We start from the raw sequence: 15,695 nt of genomic DNA on the forward strand, positions 1-15,695 counted from the left end.
GGCCTCCCACACGAGTGATGCACCGTTTTTATCGGGAGACCCGGGGGACCACTGGGTGGTAGGAAATTTGTGTCAGCCCGGGAGAACGCTGGGTGGTAGGAAATTTGTGTCAGTCCGGTGATGCCACAACTTTCCCACACAAAAATGTGTGAAAAAGGTGATTTTTTCAGCTAAATTTGAGGTTTGCAGGGCATTCTGGGTAAGGAAACATTGGGGGATCCACGCAAGCCATACCTCCCTGGAATCCCCCGGGTGTCTAGTTTTCAGAAATGTGTGGGTTTGGTAGGTTCCCCTAGGTGGCCACCGAGCACGGGGCCAAAAACCCAGGTGACCCCCCTTGCAAAACCAGGTCGTTTTGAGGTGGGCAATTTTCATGTCGCCTCAATACGTTGTGGGCCCTTGCCTGTCGCGGGTACTTGGGCCTCCCACACGAGTGAGGCACCATTTTTATTGGGAGACCCGGGGGAACGCTGGGTGGTAGGAAATTTGTGTCAGCCCGGTGATGCCACAACTTTCCCACACAAAAATGTGTGAAAAAGGTGATTTTTTCAGCTAAATTTGAGGTTTGCAGGGCATTCTAGGTAAGGAAACTATGGGGGATCCATGCAAACCATACCTCCCTGGAATCCCCCGGATGTCTAGTTTTCAGAAATGTGTGGGTTTGGTAGGTTCCCCTAGGTGGCCGCCGAGCACTGGGCCAAAAACCCAGGTGACCCCCCTTGCAAAACCAGGTCGTTGTGAGGTGGGCAATTTTCATGTCGCCTCAATACGTTGTGGGCCCTTGCCTGTCGCGGGTACTTGGGCCTCCCACACGAGTGAGGCACCATTTTTATTGGGAGACCCGGGGGAACGCTGGGTGGTAGGAAATTTGTGTCAGCCCGGTGATGCCACAACTTTCCCACACAAAAATGTGTGAAAAAGGTGATTTTTTCAGCTAAATTTGAGGTTTGCAGGGCATTCTGGGTAAGCAAACGTTGGGGGATCCATGCAAGCAATACCTCCCTGGAATCCCCCAGGTGTCTAGTTTTCAGAAATGTGTGGGTTTGGTAGGTTCCCCTAGGTGGCCGCCGATTACCGGGCCAAAAACCCAGGTGACCCCCCTTGCGAAACCAGGTCGTTTTGAGGTAGGCAATTTTCATGTCGCCTCAATATGTTTTGGGGCCTTGCCAGTCGCGGGTACTTGGGCCTCCCACACGAGTGATGCACCGTTTTTATCGGGAGACCCGGGGGAACGCTGGGTGGTAGGAAATTTGTGTCAGCCTGGTGATGTCTCAACTTTCCCATACAAAAATGTGTGAAAAATGTGATTTTTTCAGCTAAAATTGAGGTTTGCAGGGGATTCTGGGTAAGGAACCTTTGGGGGATCCACGCAAGCCATACCTCCCTGGAATCCCCCAGGTGTCTAGTTTTCAGAAATGTGTGGGTTTGGTAGGTTCCCCTAGGTGGCCACCGAGCACGGGGCCAAAAATCCAGGTGACCCCCCTTGCAAAACCAGGTCGTTTTGAGGTAGGCAATTTTCATGTCGCCTCAATACGTTTTGGGGCCTTGCCTGTCGCGGGTACTTGGGCCTCCCACACGAGTGATGCACCGTTTTTATCGGGAGACCCGGGGGACCACTGGGTGGTAGGAACTTTGTGTCAGCCCGGGAGAACGCTGGGTGGTAGGAAATTTGTGTCAGTCCGGTGACGCCACAACTTTCCCACACAAAAATGTGTGAAAAAGGTGATTTTTTCAGCTAAATTTGAGGTTTGCAGGGCATTCTGGGTAAGGAAACATTGGGGGATCCACGCAAGCCATACCTCCCTGGAATCCCCCGGGTGTCTAGTTTTCAGAAATGTGTGGGTTTGGTAGGTTCCCCTAGGTGGCCACCGAGCACGGGGCCAAAAACCCAGGTGACCCCCCTTGCAAAACCAGGTCGTTTTGAGGTAGGCAATTTTCATGTCGCCTCAATACGTTTTGGGGCCTTGCCTATCGCGGGTACTTGGGCCTCCCACACGAGTGATGCACCGTTTTTATCGGGAGACCCGGGGGACCACTGGGTGGTAGGAAATTTGTGTCAGCCCGGTGATGCCACAACTTTCCCACACAAAAATGTGTGAAAAAGGTGATTTTTTCAGCTAAATTTGAGGTTTGCAGGGCATTCTAGGTAAGGAAACTATGGGGGATCCATGCAAACCATACCTCCCTGGAATCCCCCGGATGTCTAGTTTTCAGAAATGTGTGGGTTTGGTAGGTTCCCCTAGGTGGCCGCCGAGCACTGGGCCAAAAACCCAGGTGACCCCCCTTGCAAAACCAGGTCGTTTTGAGGTGGGCAATTTTCATGTCGCCTCAATACGTTGTGGGCCCCTGCCTGTCGCGGGTACTTGGGCCTTCCACACGAGTGAGGCACCATTTTTATTGGGAGACCCGGGGGAACGCTGGGTGGTAGGAAATTTGTGTCAGCCCGGTGATGCCACAACTTTCCCACACAAAAATGTGTGAAAAAGGTGATTTTTTCAGCTAAATTTGAGGTTTGCAGGGCATTCTGGGTAAGCAAACGTTGGGGGATCCATGCAAGCAATACCTCCCTGGAATCCCCCAGGTGTCTAGTTTTCAGAAATGTGTGGGTTTGGTAGGTTCCCCTAGGTGGCCGCCGATTACCGGGCCAAAAACCCAGGTGACCCCCCTTGCGAAACCAGGTCGTTTTGAGGTAGGCAATTTTCATGTCGCCTCAATATGTTTTGGGGCCTTGCCAGTCGCGGGTACTTGGGCCTCCCACACGAGTGATGCACCGTTTTTATCGGGAGACCCGGGGGAACGCTGGGTGGTAGGAAATTTTTGTCAGCCTGGTGATGTCTCAACTTTCCCATACAAAAATGTGTGAAAAATGTGATTTTTTCAGCTAAAATTGAGGTTTGCAGGGGATTCTGGGTAAGGAACCTTTGGGGGATCCACGCAAGCCATACCTCCCTGGAATCCCCCAGGTGTCTAGTTTTCAGAAATGTGTGGGTTTGGTAGGTTCCCCTAGGTGGCCACCGAGCACGGGGCCAAAAATCCAGGTGACCCCCCTTGCAAAACCAGGTCGTTTTGAGGTAGGCAATTTTCATGTCACCTCAATACGTTTTGGGGCCTTGCCTGTCGCCGGTACTTGGGCCTCCCACACGAGTGATGCACCGTTTTTATCGGGAGACCCGGGGGACCACTGGGTGGTAGGAAATTTGTGTCAGCCCGGGAGAACGCTGGGTGGTAGGAAATTTGTGTCAGTCCGGTGATGCCACAACTTTCCCACACAAAAATGTGTGAAAAAGGTGATTTTTTCAGCTAAATTTGAGGTTTGCAGGGCATTCTGGGTAAGGAAACATTGGGGGATCCACGCAAGCCATACCTCCCTGGAATCCCCCGGGTGTCTAGTTTTCAGAAATGTGTGGGTTTGGTAGGTTCCCCTAGGTGGCCACCGAGCACGGGGCCAAAAACCCAGGTGACCCCCCTTGCAAAACCAGGTCGTTTTGAGGTAGGCAATTTTCATGTCGCCCCAATACGTTTTGGGGCCTTGCCTATCGCGGGTACTTGGGCCTCCCACACGAGTGATGCACCGTTTTTATCGGGAGACCCGGGGGACCACTGGGTGGTAGGAAATTTGTGTCAGCCCGGTGATGCCACAACTTTCCCACACAAAAATGTGTGAAAAAGGTGATTTTTTCAGCTAAATTTGAGGTTTGCAGGGCATTCTAGGTAAGGAAACTATGGGGGATCCATGCAAACCATACCTCCCTGGAATCCCCCGGATGTCTAGTTTTCAGAAATGTGTGGGTTTGGTAGGTTCCCCTAGGTGGCCGCCGAGCACTGGGCCAAAAACCCAGGTGACCCCCCTTGCAAAACCAGGTCGTTTTGAGGTGGGCAATTTTCATGTCGCCTCAATACGTTGTGGGCCCTTGCCTGTCGCGGGTACTTGGGCTTCCCACACGAGTGAGGCACCATTTTTATTGGGAGACCCGGGGGAACGCTGGGTGGTAGGAAATTTGTGTCAGCCCGGTGATGCCACAACTTTCCCACACAAAAATGTTTGAAAAAGGTGATTTTTTCAGCTAAATTTGAGGTTTGCAGGGCATTCTGGGTAAGGAAACGTTGGGGGATCCATGCAAGCCATGCCTCCCTGGAAGCACACGGGTGTCTAGTTTTCAAAAATGTATAGGTTTGCTAGGTTTCCCAAGGTGCCCGCAGAGCTAGGGTTCAAAAACTACAGCTAGACATTTTGCCAAAAAAGGGTCATTTTTCACTGCGGAATTGAGGTGTGACCACGTTGCGTTTTGCGCCGTTTCCTGTCGCGGGCACTAGGCCGACCCACACAAGTGAGGTACCGTTTTTCTCGTAAGACTTTGGGGAACGCGGGGTGGCTGGAAATTTGTGGATCCACGCAGATTCCGGAACTTTCCACCACAGAAATGTGTGGAAAATGTGTTTTTTTGTCAATTTTTTAGGTTTGCAAGGGATTCTGGGTAACAGACCCTGGTGAGAGGCAGTCATGTCACCCCATCCTGGATTCCCCTGGGTGTCTAGTTTTCAAAAATGTATAGGTTTGCTAGGTTTCCCAAGGTGCCCGCAGAGCTAGGGTTCAAAAACTAGAGCTAGGCACTTTGCCAAAAAAGGGTAAATTTTCACTGCGATATTGAGTTGTGACCACGTTGCGTTCTGCGCCGTTTCCTGTCGCGGGCACCTTGCCTACCCACACAAGTGAGGTACCATTTTTATCGGTAGACTTAGGGTAATTCAGTTTTGTAAAGGAACTGTTATTATCTATTGACTTTTGATGCATTTCTGCCTTCCAAATGAAAGATATTGTGTAAAAAAGAAGTCATTCTAAAAAATGACTGATAATTCTCATGCTAGTATGAGTATTCCCAATTTCAGAAATGTGCAAATATCTACTGTTTCTAAACTCTATATTTTGTTCCCATTTCAGAAATACATAGGTGTCTTTCATACCGATTTTTCCATGTACACATTTTTACAGAATAATTACTATATACCCGGTACATAATAAAAAACCATTGCAAGTTGCTACTCAGTTTTTGGCTCTGGGTTCGTCGGGTTCTTGGTGAACCTACAAGTCCTATATATCCCCACAACCAGTAATGTCCAGCGGATGTAATGGTATATTGCTTTCAAAGAGCTGTCATAATTAGAAGAAGTTACAGGTGAAAACGTTGACACGAAAGGCTTTTTTTTTCAACTAATTTTCAATTTATCCTATATTTAACTGTTAGTTTCTATAAAAAAACCTTGATGGATCTACACAAATGACCCCTTGCTCAATTCAGAATTTCGTCTTCTTCTCGAAAATGTATATCTTTCCAGGATCCATTATTGCTTTTGTACCCATTTCTGCCATTAACTGGAAGAAGGTCAAAAGCACAAAAAATAGCAAAATTAGGCTACGTCCGAGAAAAATGGCAAAACTGTGTAAAAAATGTTGGGTTTCTGACAAAAGTCTGGTATCCCCGAAAAGCTGGGAAAATGGTGATTTTAACCCCACAAACCCTTTTTTGATAACATTTGCAGGGAAAAACCCAGTTGCTTTCATTTGCAACCCGTTTTTCCAATTTTTCCAAAAACCCCCAAAATTTTGCTGTATTTTGGCTCATTTCTGTGACCCCTCTGGGATAATCCACAAACCCTGAGTACCTTTATAATCCCCATGATGTTGGAAGAAAAGGACGCAAATTTGGCGTGGATACCTTATGTGGTCAAAAAGTTACAGGGGTCTAAGCGCGCACTACCCCAAATAGCCAAAAAAGGGCGTGGCACAGGAGGGGGAAAAGGCTTGGCAGCGAAGGGGTTAATAGCTGCTCTTTGAAAATCTGGTTGTAGTTGCCTTTAGCGTTATTGCTCTGGATTACGTATGACTGTATATTGCATAGCAGCGTGGTCCTTGGTGTACAGTCTGACCAGCAGGTTTTCGGTCACCAATGTGTAGCTTTCTTTGCAATGCTTTCATTGTTTTCAACTTCTTTACAGTGACTGAGGTTGTACTTTGACTCCCCATGTGTTAAGCATCGATTCTGTACTTTGACTACATCACACGTGCCATGCACAAACAATTTTCTTGGACCATGCCGAACTCTCTTGCAGAGCACTGTCGGCCTTCGGGTCACTTATCCCCTCACTCGTCACCATTTATATTGACTTCCCCAGTCAGGGTACCTAACTACGCCACACACAGAGCTTAGTTTTATACATCTTTATTTTTCTGAGAACTCAACATTCTAAACCAACCTTCATTTCACTTACATCACAGTCCATCAGAAGGCAAAAGGGTCCCATCATTTCTAACTTGCAAGACACTACACCAACCCCAAGATTCTGTTCACAATTCTGAATCACCTCAACTCCATAGTCTTGTTCCCTGACGCCTAGCTGAACAGCATCCTGCTACTTCTTGCTTGTCAGCCCTATATACATACATTTTTGCTATTTACCTGTATTATGAATAATACCATAATAATCAATCTGTTCCATGTATGAAGAAACTCTGACGAGTTTATGCAGCCCTGTGTAATCATGGCAATTGGTCACAGGCAAAAACTGTCATAAAAACAGGGATGTAGATGAAAGATAGTATTTGTTTTGCTGTGGCAAATACAATTGAAATAGGACTGGTGGGGTGCAACCCCATCCTATTATATAGCTTGCATGTGTGTCATTAGAGATGCACGATGCTGCATTGCTAATCCCTGCTCTATTTCAATTTTGGAGGCAGAAAACAAACTTGCAATTCACTGATCTGTACTCTAATGGTGTACAGCATTACCGGATGGCGCTGAGTTCTGCAAACCGATTTTTTGTATCTCTGAAAGCATAAAGGAAAGGGGGACAAGCGGAGCCTGACGTCACTATGAGATGGGGAAGACGAGCAGACGAGAGGAAGGGACAGCCATCATTGGAAACATAAACTAAGGTGCATTCAAGGAGCGGGAGAGATTGGGGATGAAATCGAGTAGAAATAAAATACTAATAAATAAAATATCATGAGGTAATGGTCTTTAGCGAACTGGTCTTAAAAAGTCATCATCTTTCCTATCGATAATCACTTTGTACCCGAGAAACGTCCTGAAACGTTAGTTCCAAAAATATTTTCTGGCCTAATGCACCTACCATCTCTATCTAAATGCTTTTTTTTCTCAAACAAACTTTCCTTTTGACCGACTAGCATGGCACTGTACCCTATTTATTTCACTTGAGTGAAAGGCATCGACAAACTGTCACGTGGGGTTCTCAAGGAGAAGCTCGCTGGCACCCCACTGTGGGAAGCCGGATCTGTACGTGTTCATTGGTCTGGCTGTGGCAGATTTAATTATCATCAGGAGAATCATGCATGCACGCAGTGTTCGGCTGGAACTTTGAAGCACACTGTGTGAGCATTCTGCCTTGATTCTCAGCAGCATCACTGCTAATTTTGTTATCTGCTTTGGGAACATTCTAGCAGCGTCCTATTTGAAAATTACACTTCAAGTGAAATAATATAATTTTATTTATTTTCATCAATTTGTTTCAGGATTCTTAATGTGAGGTTTATAAAATCTAAGGGGCCTATTTACAAGCCCAATGCGCAACCAGTTCGTCACTGTTTGTGACGTACTGGTGGCGTATTTTACTGCTCCATATTTACAAGGACAGGAAAAGCCACCCTGCGTGAAAGGGGCGTTCCATGGGTTTTGCTGTGGGTGTTCCAACACAACTCCCATGGAACAATGTACATTTCCAGATTTACGAGGAATCGTAAATCTGGAAATGCACGTGAATGCTATGCCTGCCCTGGGGAGGCGCAACGAGGAGAAATGTTTTAATTTCTCGATTTTTCCTCGATTTTTCCTCTTTTAATGCGTGCTGCATTCTACAGCACGCATTGAAAGAGGAAAATGCCTGTAGTGATTGTTTTTTGTGCAGGAAGGTGCCCCTTCCTGCACAAAAAAGATCTCCCCAAGACGCAGGCATCCTTGCACCATGGGTGCCTGCGCCAGCACATGGCAGCTGTTTGTGCGCCAGCGCAGGGGAGTGCACAGGAATGCGACATATTATTGTAAATATGTTGCATTCCTGTGCTTTGGAAGTGCCTCAGCGTAGTGCAGCCAAAGGGTTTGCATTGCCGCGCTGCGGCACTTCCTCATAAATCTGCCCCCAGTTTACAGCAAAGGTATTTCCCATTGCAGATAAAGGGGCAGATTTACTAAGGACTTGGGTTATTGTTGCATGGCGCAATTCTTCACAAGACAATGCAAATCCTTAAATAGGATTTACAAAGCCACAAAGGTGCCTATTTGACCGCCCTGTGTAACGTTGTAGAGATATGTAACGCAATTCAGCAGCTTTAGCTGCATTGCATTACATTTTGTTGTGGTTGGCCTTACATGGGAAGGAGCATGGGTTTTCCCATGCACTCATCAATGTAATCGGATGCAATCTCAGATTTACTAAAGGCAGCAAAACTGTGTCTACCACAGAGAGCATAACAATGAGAAATATTTCCATTTCTCCTCGTTACTTTCTTTTTGTATCCGTGAGGCATTCTGCATCATGAATAAAAGGAGGAAATTGCCTCTTAGAATTGTTTTCGCGCAGGAAGGTATGTCTTCCTGCACAAAACAATCTTGCCTGTGATGCAGGCACCCTTGAAGCATGTACAAGGGTGCCTGCACTGGTGCTAGGCACCTGTTAGACCTGCCAGTCTTAGGGTAGTCTTCCCTAAAGTTTACATTACCCCTCCATATTTTTTTGATCTCGTTTTTGTTGACACTTTTAGAAAGTATTACAGCAAACAAATAATGGACGGAATGCTGACAATGCAAACATTCTTCCCCAGTCAAAAGATCTGGGTTAAATCCATCGTTCTTTTGCCCACTAAGCCACCCCAGTTTGGACCCAGCCATATGCAAATCAGTCTTGACCCTGTGTCTGATGGGAATAGTCCAGACCGAACTGCCAGGCCAGGTCCTCCCTGGACCGGAAACAAGCATCCTGGGACCGGTTTCAGGGTATGTCACCCTTCTTCAGCCAGGCTAGCTTGAATCCAGTGGTAGAGTGAACAAGGGACCCACGTCTGGGCATACCCATCCCACTTAGGGCGAAAAGTGTTGCAGCAAACAAATGATAGGCAGAATGCTGACAATTCAAACATTCTCCCCAAGTCAAAAGATCTGGCTTAAATCCATCGTTCTTTTGCCTACTACGCCACACCAGTTTGGACCGAGCCATATGCAAATCAGTCTTGACCCAGTGTCCCATTGGAACAGTCCAGACCGAACTGCCAGGCCAGGTCCTCCCTGGACCGGAAACAAGCATCCTGGGACCGGTTTCAGGGGTTGTCACCCTTCTTCAACCAGGCTAGCTTGAATCCAGTGGCACAGGGAGCAAGGGACCCACGTCTGGGCATACCCATCCCACATAGGGCGAAAAGGGTTACAGCAAACAAATGATGGACGGAAAGCTGACAATGCAAACATTTTCCCCCAGTCAAAAGATCTGGGTTAAATCCATCATTCTTTTGCCCACTAAGCCACCCCAGTTTGGACCCAGCCATATGCAAATCAGTCTTGACCCTGTGTCCGATGTGAATAGTCCAGACTGAACTGCCAGGCCAGGTCCTCCCTGGACCGGAAACAAGCATCCTAGGACCGGTTTCAGGGTATGTCACCCTTCTTCAGCCAGGCTAGCTTGAATCCAGTGGTACAGTGAGCAAGGGACCCACGTCTGGGCATACCCATCCCACTTAGGGCGAAAAGTGTTGCAGCAAACAAATGATGGATGGAATGCTGACAATGCAAACATTCTCCCCCAGTCAAAAGATCTGGGTTAAATCTATTGTTCTTTTGCCCACTACGCCACCCCAGTTTGGACCCAGCCATATGCAATTCAGTCTTGACCCTGTGTCCCATGGGAACAGTCCAGACCGAACTGCGGGGCAAGGTCCTCCCTGGACCGGAAACAAGCATCCTGGGACCAGTTTCAGGGTATGTCACTCTGATTCAGCCAGGCTAGCTTGAATCCAGTGCCACAGTGAGCAAGGGACCCAGTCTGGGCATACCCATCCCACTTAGGGAGAACAGTGTTACAGCAAACAAATGATGGACGGAATGCTGACAATGCAAACATTCTCCCCCAGCCCCAAGATCTGGGTTAAATCCATCGTTCCTTTGCCCACTACGCCACCCCAGTTTGGACCCAGCCATATGCAAATCAGTCTTGACCCTGTGGCCCATGGGAACAGTCCAGACCGAACTGCCAGGCCAGGTTCTCCCTGGACCGGAAACAAGCATCCTGGGACTGGTTTCAGGCTATGTCACCCTTCTTCAGCCAGGCTAGCTTGAATCCAGTGGCACAGTGAGAAAGGGACCCACGTCTGGGCATACCCATCCCACATAGGGCGAAAAGTGTTACAGCAAACAAATGATGGACGGAATGCAGACAATGTAAACATTCTCCCCCAGTCAAGAGATCTGGGTTAAATCCATTGTTCATTTGCCCACTACACCACCCCAATCAGGGGCTAGTCAAAACCTGTGAGGCGTCACTCGCCCTTCGCCAGCCTGCTACAGTGAGGTTTGGTTCCTCTTATGCAGCATCTGAGATCAACGATCGCTACTTAGCGACTCCATTACTAGATTCACTCCGTTCTACCTCCCATCTAGTTCTTCTGAATCACCAAGGGTACGGACACTTCACAGGGTTCGACGGCCCCCCTCCGATTTATCATGTTGTATTCAATTAGTGCACCTACGTTTGCCTGACGCCCCACGGGTTTTGACTAGCCCCTGATTCCTCATGCCCGGACAAATGACCCAGTCCCCGTCCAGTGGAGCACTACCTTAAAACTAATGACCATTGTCCTGATGATGATCTGAAATCAATCAGGTTAAAACGCCGTCGACTACCCAGCCTAGAACTTTGGCACTGTTGTGGTCAATTTATTTATCCTGAATCCTACATATCAACATTGTATATATCTCTTGTAATTTTGACCACATTCTTACCCCTTTGTTGCCGTTCATGCTGTTATCTTCACCCCTGTGTCCCTGCGCCGTTCACTATCACTAGCACGTTGTGGTCATTGCATATTAATCTGTACTGTACTGCTGTTATAACTACAAATAATAACCTTTTCACTTTAGCATCTTCGTTGTGGTCACCCTTCCTTTGCCCTCTCCCGCTGTGATTTGTATCACTGTTTTTACTGTCCTGTTTTAATGATTTCCAGTTGAGACATTGTTGTTTGTTGCAAACTTTGCCCGATCTCACCTGGGTTAAGGGGTTTTACTCCTGTAAGTGTTTCTTTTTCTACCACTAGTAATGGCGTCAAGAGAGGTGGTCACGTTAGCCAGATCAAAAAATGGGCTGTCAAAGGTATGGGACTAGGTATAGGAGGAGTTGCTCAATTGGTTTCACAAGTGACAAGAGTCCAAAACTTAGAAGAGTATTTAGCTATGCTAGTTGCTTTTAAATCCTGCCATCGGCGTTCATCCCATTCCCTTTTAGCATTAGCCAAGCTTAGTTTATAGGCTTTTCCAACACCCGGGATTGAGTCAATGTCCTGTGATTTGATCGATGTGGCTAAGTTGTTTCTACTCTGTCTACATCCTTATTAAACCAAGTACTAAGAATATTGGTCATCTTTTTCCTGTGTGTTGCTCAGGCAGAAAAATAAGACACTATACATTTAAAAAAACGTGTGTGTAGACATGTAAAATCTGCCTTCCAGTCTGACCAATTATTGATTTCAGATAATCTTACTTGAAGCTTACAGCTTATTGCAGATAATAATTCAGGTTTAAAAGCTAGGTGATGCCATTTAAGATGGCGCATGTCGTTAGAGGAGACTACATACTCAGTGGCAGGAGTCAGATTGGAATCAGAAAGGTGTGGTGGCAAAGAATGTTATGATTACTTTCAGAGCGCTCCATAACAACCTTATCCTCAACCAATGACCAGAGTCGAAGATCAATTAAAATATATTCAATACAACTCTTAGGTAATGGTATATTATATTTGTTGGCACCTGTGGTGTCAGATCTGGTCTGGCCATTATTGGCTCTTCCTCTTACCCACAATTCAATTGCAAGGCCTTACATTGTAGTGTGGACTGTGTCCACCTTTTAATAGGGGGGTAGGTACAGTGAAGGGATTGCCCACCTCTTGTCGTCTTCGCCAGTTAGTCCTGTCATTCCAGTCCAAAGTCTCAAATGTGGTATTAAAATTCCCTGCTCAGATAATACAGGATTGGGTCTGGGTCTTATCAAACCAATCCTTAAGAAAATGTACAGTTTTATAAGGAGTGCCTCCCTTTGCACCTCTGGTGTAGATATTAAAAATCTTGACACTAGGTGGTTTATCGGTCTCTATGCTAATGCCTAAAATGATGGTTTAATCACTGTTTAGTTGGTGGATTTCACAATTCAGAGTGACTTGAACCATATCATTAAACTTCCAGACGGTCTCCGTCTATAATTTGGAATTGCCGGGAGGTGAAAATGTATGTTTCCTAATTTAAAAATGGGATCAGAACTCCAAGTTTCTTGGAGTAAACACATGTTGTAATTGCCCATGAACTTGCACAAGTCGAATAACAGTACCTTTGATTTGAGGCCGGCCACATTCCAAGCAGTAATTTTGAACGTCAAGCGCGCTCAGGCACATTTAGGGGCCGAGTACAATCTTGATTGGAAGGCCTCCAGATGGGGTCAAGAACAGGCAAATCCTATTCGGAGCCTATGTTTCTGATCGAATCTTCCCCTGTTTCGAACTACCAAGTACGATGAGAAGATCTTGTCCACGTCAACCGAATCGTTTCAGTACCCGATCCAATCAGTCTGACTCGTTTGCAGCTGAATCGTGCCGCGCAATGGAGCTGGCATCCAAACGAGCGAGTTCAATGCACGATTCGGACAGCCATATCGACTAGGTCTCAGCGAGATGAAACGGCTGTGGGAATCGGACTTTGGGGGGCTGTAGCAAGCCACCCTTCACCCGGGGCCCTCCGAATCAGTCCCGTGGGGGTACCCATGTGTTCCCCCTTTCCATGCATGCACAGTGTGGTGGGCACCATGGGATGCCCACCACAGGGTGTATGTTTCTCCACACTCACCCCTTTTGCTATGGGAGCCCGTGTACACGTTCAGTAGACAGGTTCCCATAGAGTTCAATGGGAGTCTGAGGGAACCAAGTTCATCACCCTACAGATGCATTGGAATCGGTCGCTTGGACTCGCAGAGCACAATCCGCTAGGAAAGCCCTCTGGATCCGAGTCATACAGAGGGCTTTCCTAGCGAGATTGTACTCGGCCCCTAAGTATTAAGAGAGATTAATTAGCCCGATTCCCTGATGGTAGGCTAATACTTGCTGGGTTAACAGATGATGCCAGGTAAGGGGTTTGGGTAGTGCTAGGGTTATCAATCACAATTTGGTTTGGCTCAAGATGGCAAGAAAGCAAATTTTGCGAGTTTGTGAGTTGATCTGGTTTGCTGAATGCAGCTGATAAAGGGTTCAACAAAGGGAAGCATGGGGTGCTAATGACAAAGAGAAGCCATTAGCCAATCTACCTCAGGATTATTATTTTTTTTTGCAGAGTTTTATGTAGCACGAACTTGACCCGAATCCAATCAGGTATCAGAGCACTTTACATAGCACCAGTTACGTTACATGAGGACACACATTCATTTTTATGTTAGGCACGGGAAGATCAGGGGCCCAATTCACAGAACAAACTTAAGACAAAATCCTAAACTTAGTACCATTTTGGTATTCACAGAATGCACTTACTACTTCTGGTATTCACAGAATGAACTTACTACTTTTGCGATTCATAGAATAAACTTACTACTTTTGCTATTCACAGAATGGATTTACGACTACTAACTTTACGTCCGCACTCGGGCCGGAAATTCCGGCCCGGAGGCGGAGCTTCCGGCCCGGAGGCGGAGCTTCTGGCCCGGAGGCGGGGCTTCTGGGCCGGAGGCAGAGCTTCCGGCCCAGAGGTGGAGATTTTGGCCATGGCTAAATCTCCGCCACTGGCCAGAACCCCCACCTCCGGGTCAGAAGCTCCGCCTCCGGCCCGGAAGCTCCGCCTCTGGCCCGGAAGCCCCGCCTCTGGCCCAGAAGCCCCGCCTCCGGGCCGGAAGCCCCGCCTCCGGGCCGGAAGCCCCGCCTTCGGGCCGGAAGCTCCGCCTCCGGGCCGGAATTTCCGGCCCGAGTGCGGACGTAAAGTTAGTAGTCGTAAATCCATTCTGTGAATAGCAAAAGTAGTACGTTTATTCTGTGAATCGCAAAAGTAGTAAGTTCATTCTGTGAATACCAGAAGTAGTAAGTGCATTCTGTGAATACCAAAATGGTACTAAGTTTAGGATTTTGTCTTAAGTTTGTTCTGTGAATCGGGCCCTAAGTGATTTGCCCAGAATCACAGGATGTTTAGCGTCATTACCGAGACTCGAACCCAGTTCCCCCTGGTCCGAGGTCGAGCGCCCTAACCGTTAGGCCAACTCCTCTCCTTGGAGAGCTATATGCCTGGTGCGAGAAAAGGAAATAGAGCAACTATCATTTTAGAGCAGATATTTTACCAGGATGTGTGTGGAATGAAGTAAAGGAAATCTGAGGTCCAGGGCCAACAAATCATAAACAAGATCCCTAGTTCTTAGCAAAAGCTCAATGTTATCAGAGGTTTGGTTTCTTAAGCTGTTTCTTTTCACTTGAAGGATGTCGTCACGATTAACTGAGTGGCACCGAGTGATAAATCCAATGGATTCCCTTGTTCATTACAGAATCCTCATTTTCATACTCCTCCTGGGGAGAAATTTTAGGAAACTTAACCAAAAGAATAGAACTTGGGTAGGGCAGAAGTCTGGGGTACACGCAGGTCGATGGCATCCACCCACTATTTTCACAGGTTGGACGCCGTACCCCCTGCCAAGAAGTTGGGCCACACAGGAATATGCTGAACTTGTCCTGGTGTAAGACACCGGGAAACGTTCAGCAGCACCTGTACGCTGTCTGCTGTCAAGAGATGCTTCCCAGCATCAACGTGCAGGCAGCGAGGGAGCTTTCTTTCACCTCCAGCTAGGTCGAAGTTAAGGGGCCATCAGGTCTCCTTTTCTTTGAATATCCTGACTGGAGGCGGCCTGAAACCTCACACTTAAATGTAAATGCCATGGAGGGGAAACAAAGGCACACAGCTTGTTATCTCTTCACAGGTACTTAAGAGCGGCATGCGTTTGCCTTTGTTCAGTCCCTGTATATAAGAGATGCATGCACTGTAAGAATGTCAGATGTGTTGGTGTTGGACTTGGCCCTTTGTTAGGTTCACCCCAAAGCTTTTTGCATTCTCCTAGCCTTTTTCTGTAACTTGTTGTTGGTGATTATAGGCCTCTGGGCACTTTTGCACTGTGGTCCAGTGTAAAGTGCGTGCGCTCTCTGTGTACATTAGTGAGATTGGCCTGCCCTCCCATGGGAATGCATTGGGGATTCCCTGATCACTGTGTGTCAGTGGTAATTCATGGTATGGGAGGAGCAGAGTGGTCGAGTTTGGTATGTATGAAATTGTGAGAATAAATGCTGCGCAATGGTGTGTGCAGATTCATTATGACTATGGGAGAAATGCCACTTAGAAGTGGCCATTTCTGTGTGCTAAGTGTCTGCCTGCCTGATGTGAATTGTATGTCTGGCTAGTGAGTGACAGG

Source organism: Triturus cristatus, chromosome 2_2, assembly GCF_964204655.1.
Source record: "Triturus cristatus chromosome 2_2, aTriCri1.1, whole genome shotgun sequence".
NCBI lineage: Eukaryota > Metazoa > Chordata > Amphibia > Caudata > Salamandridae > Triturus > Triturus cristatus.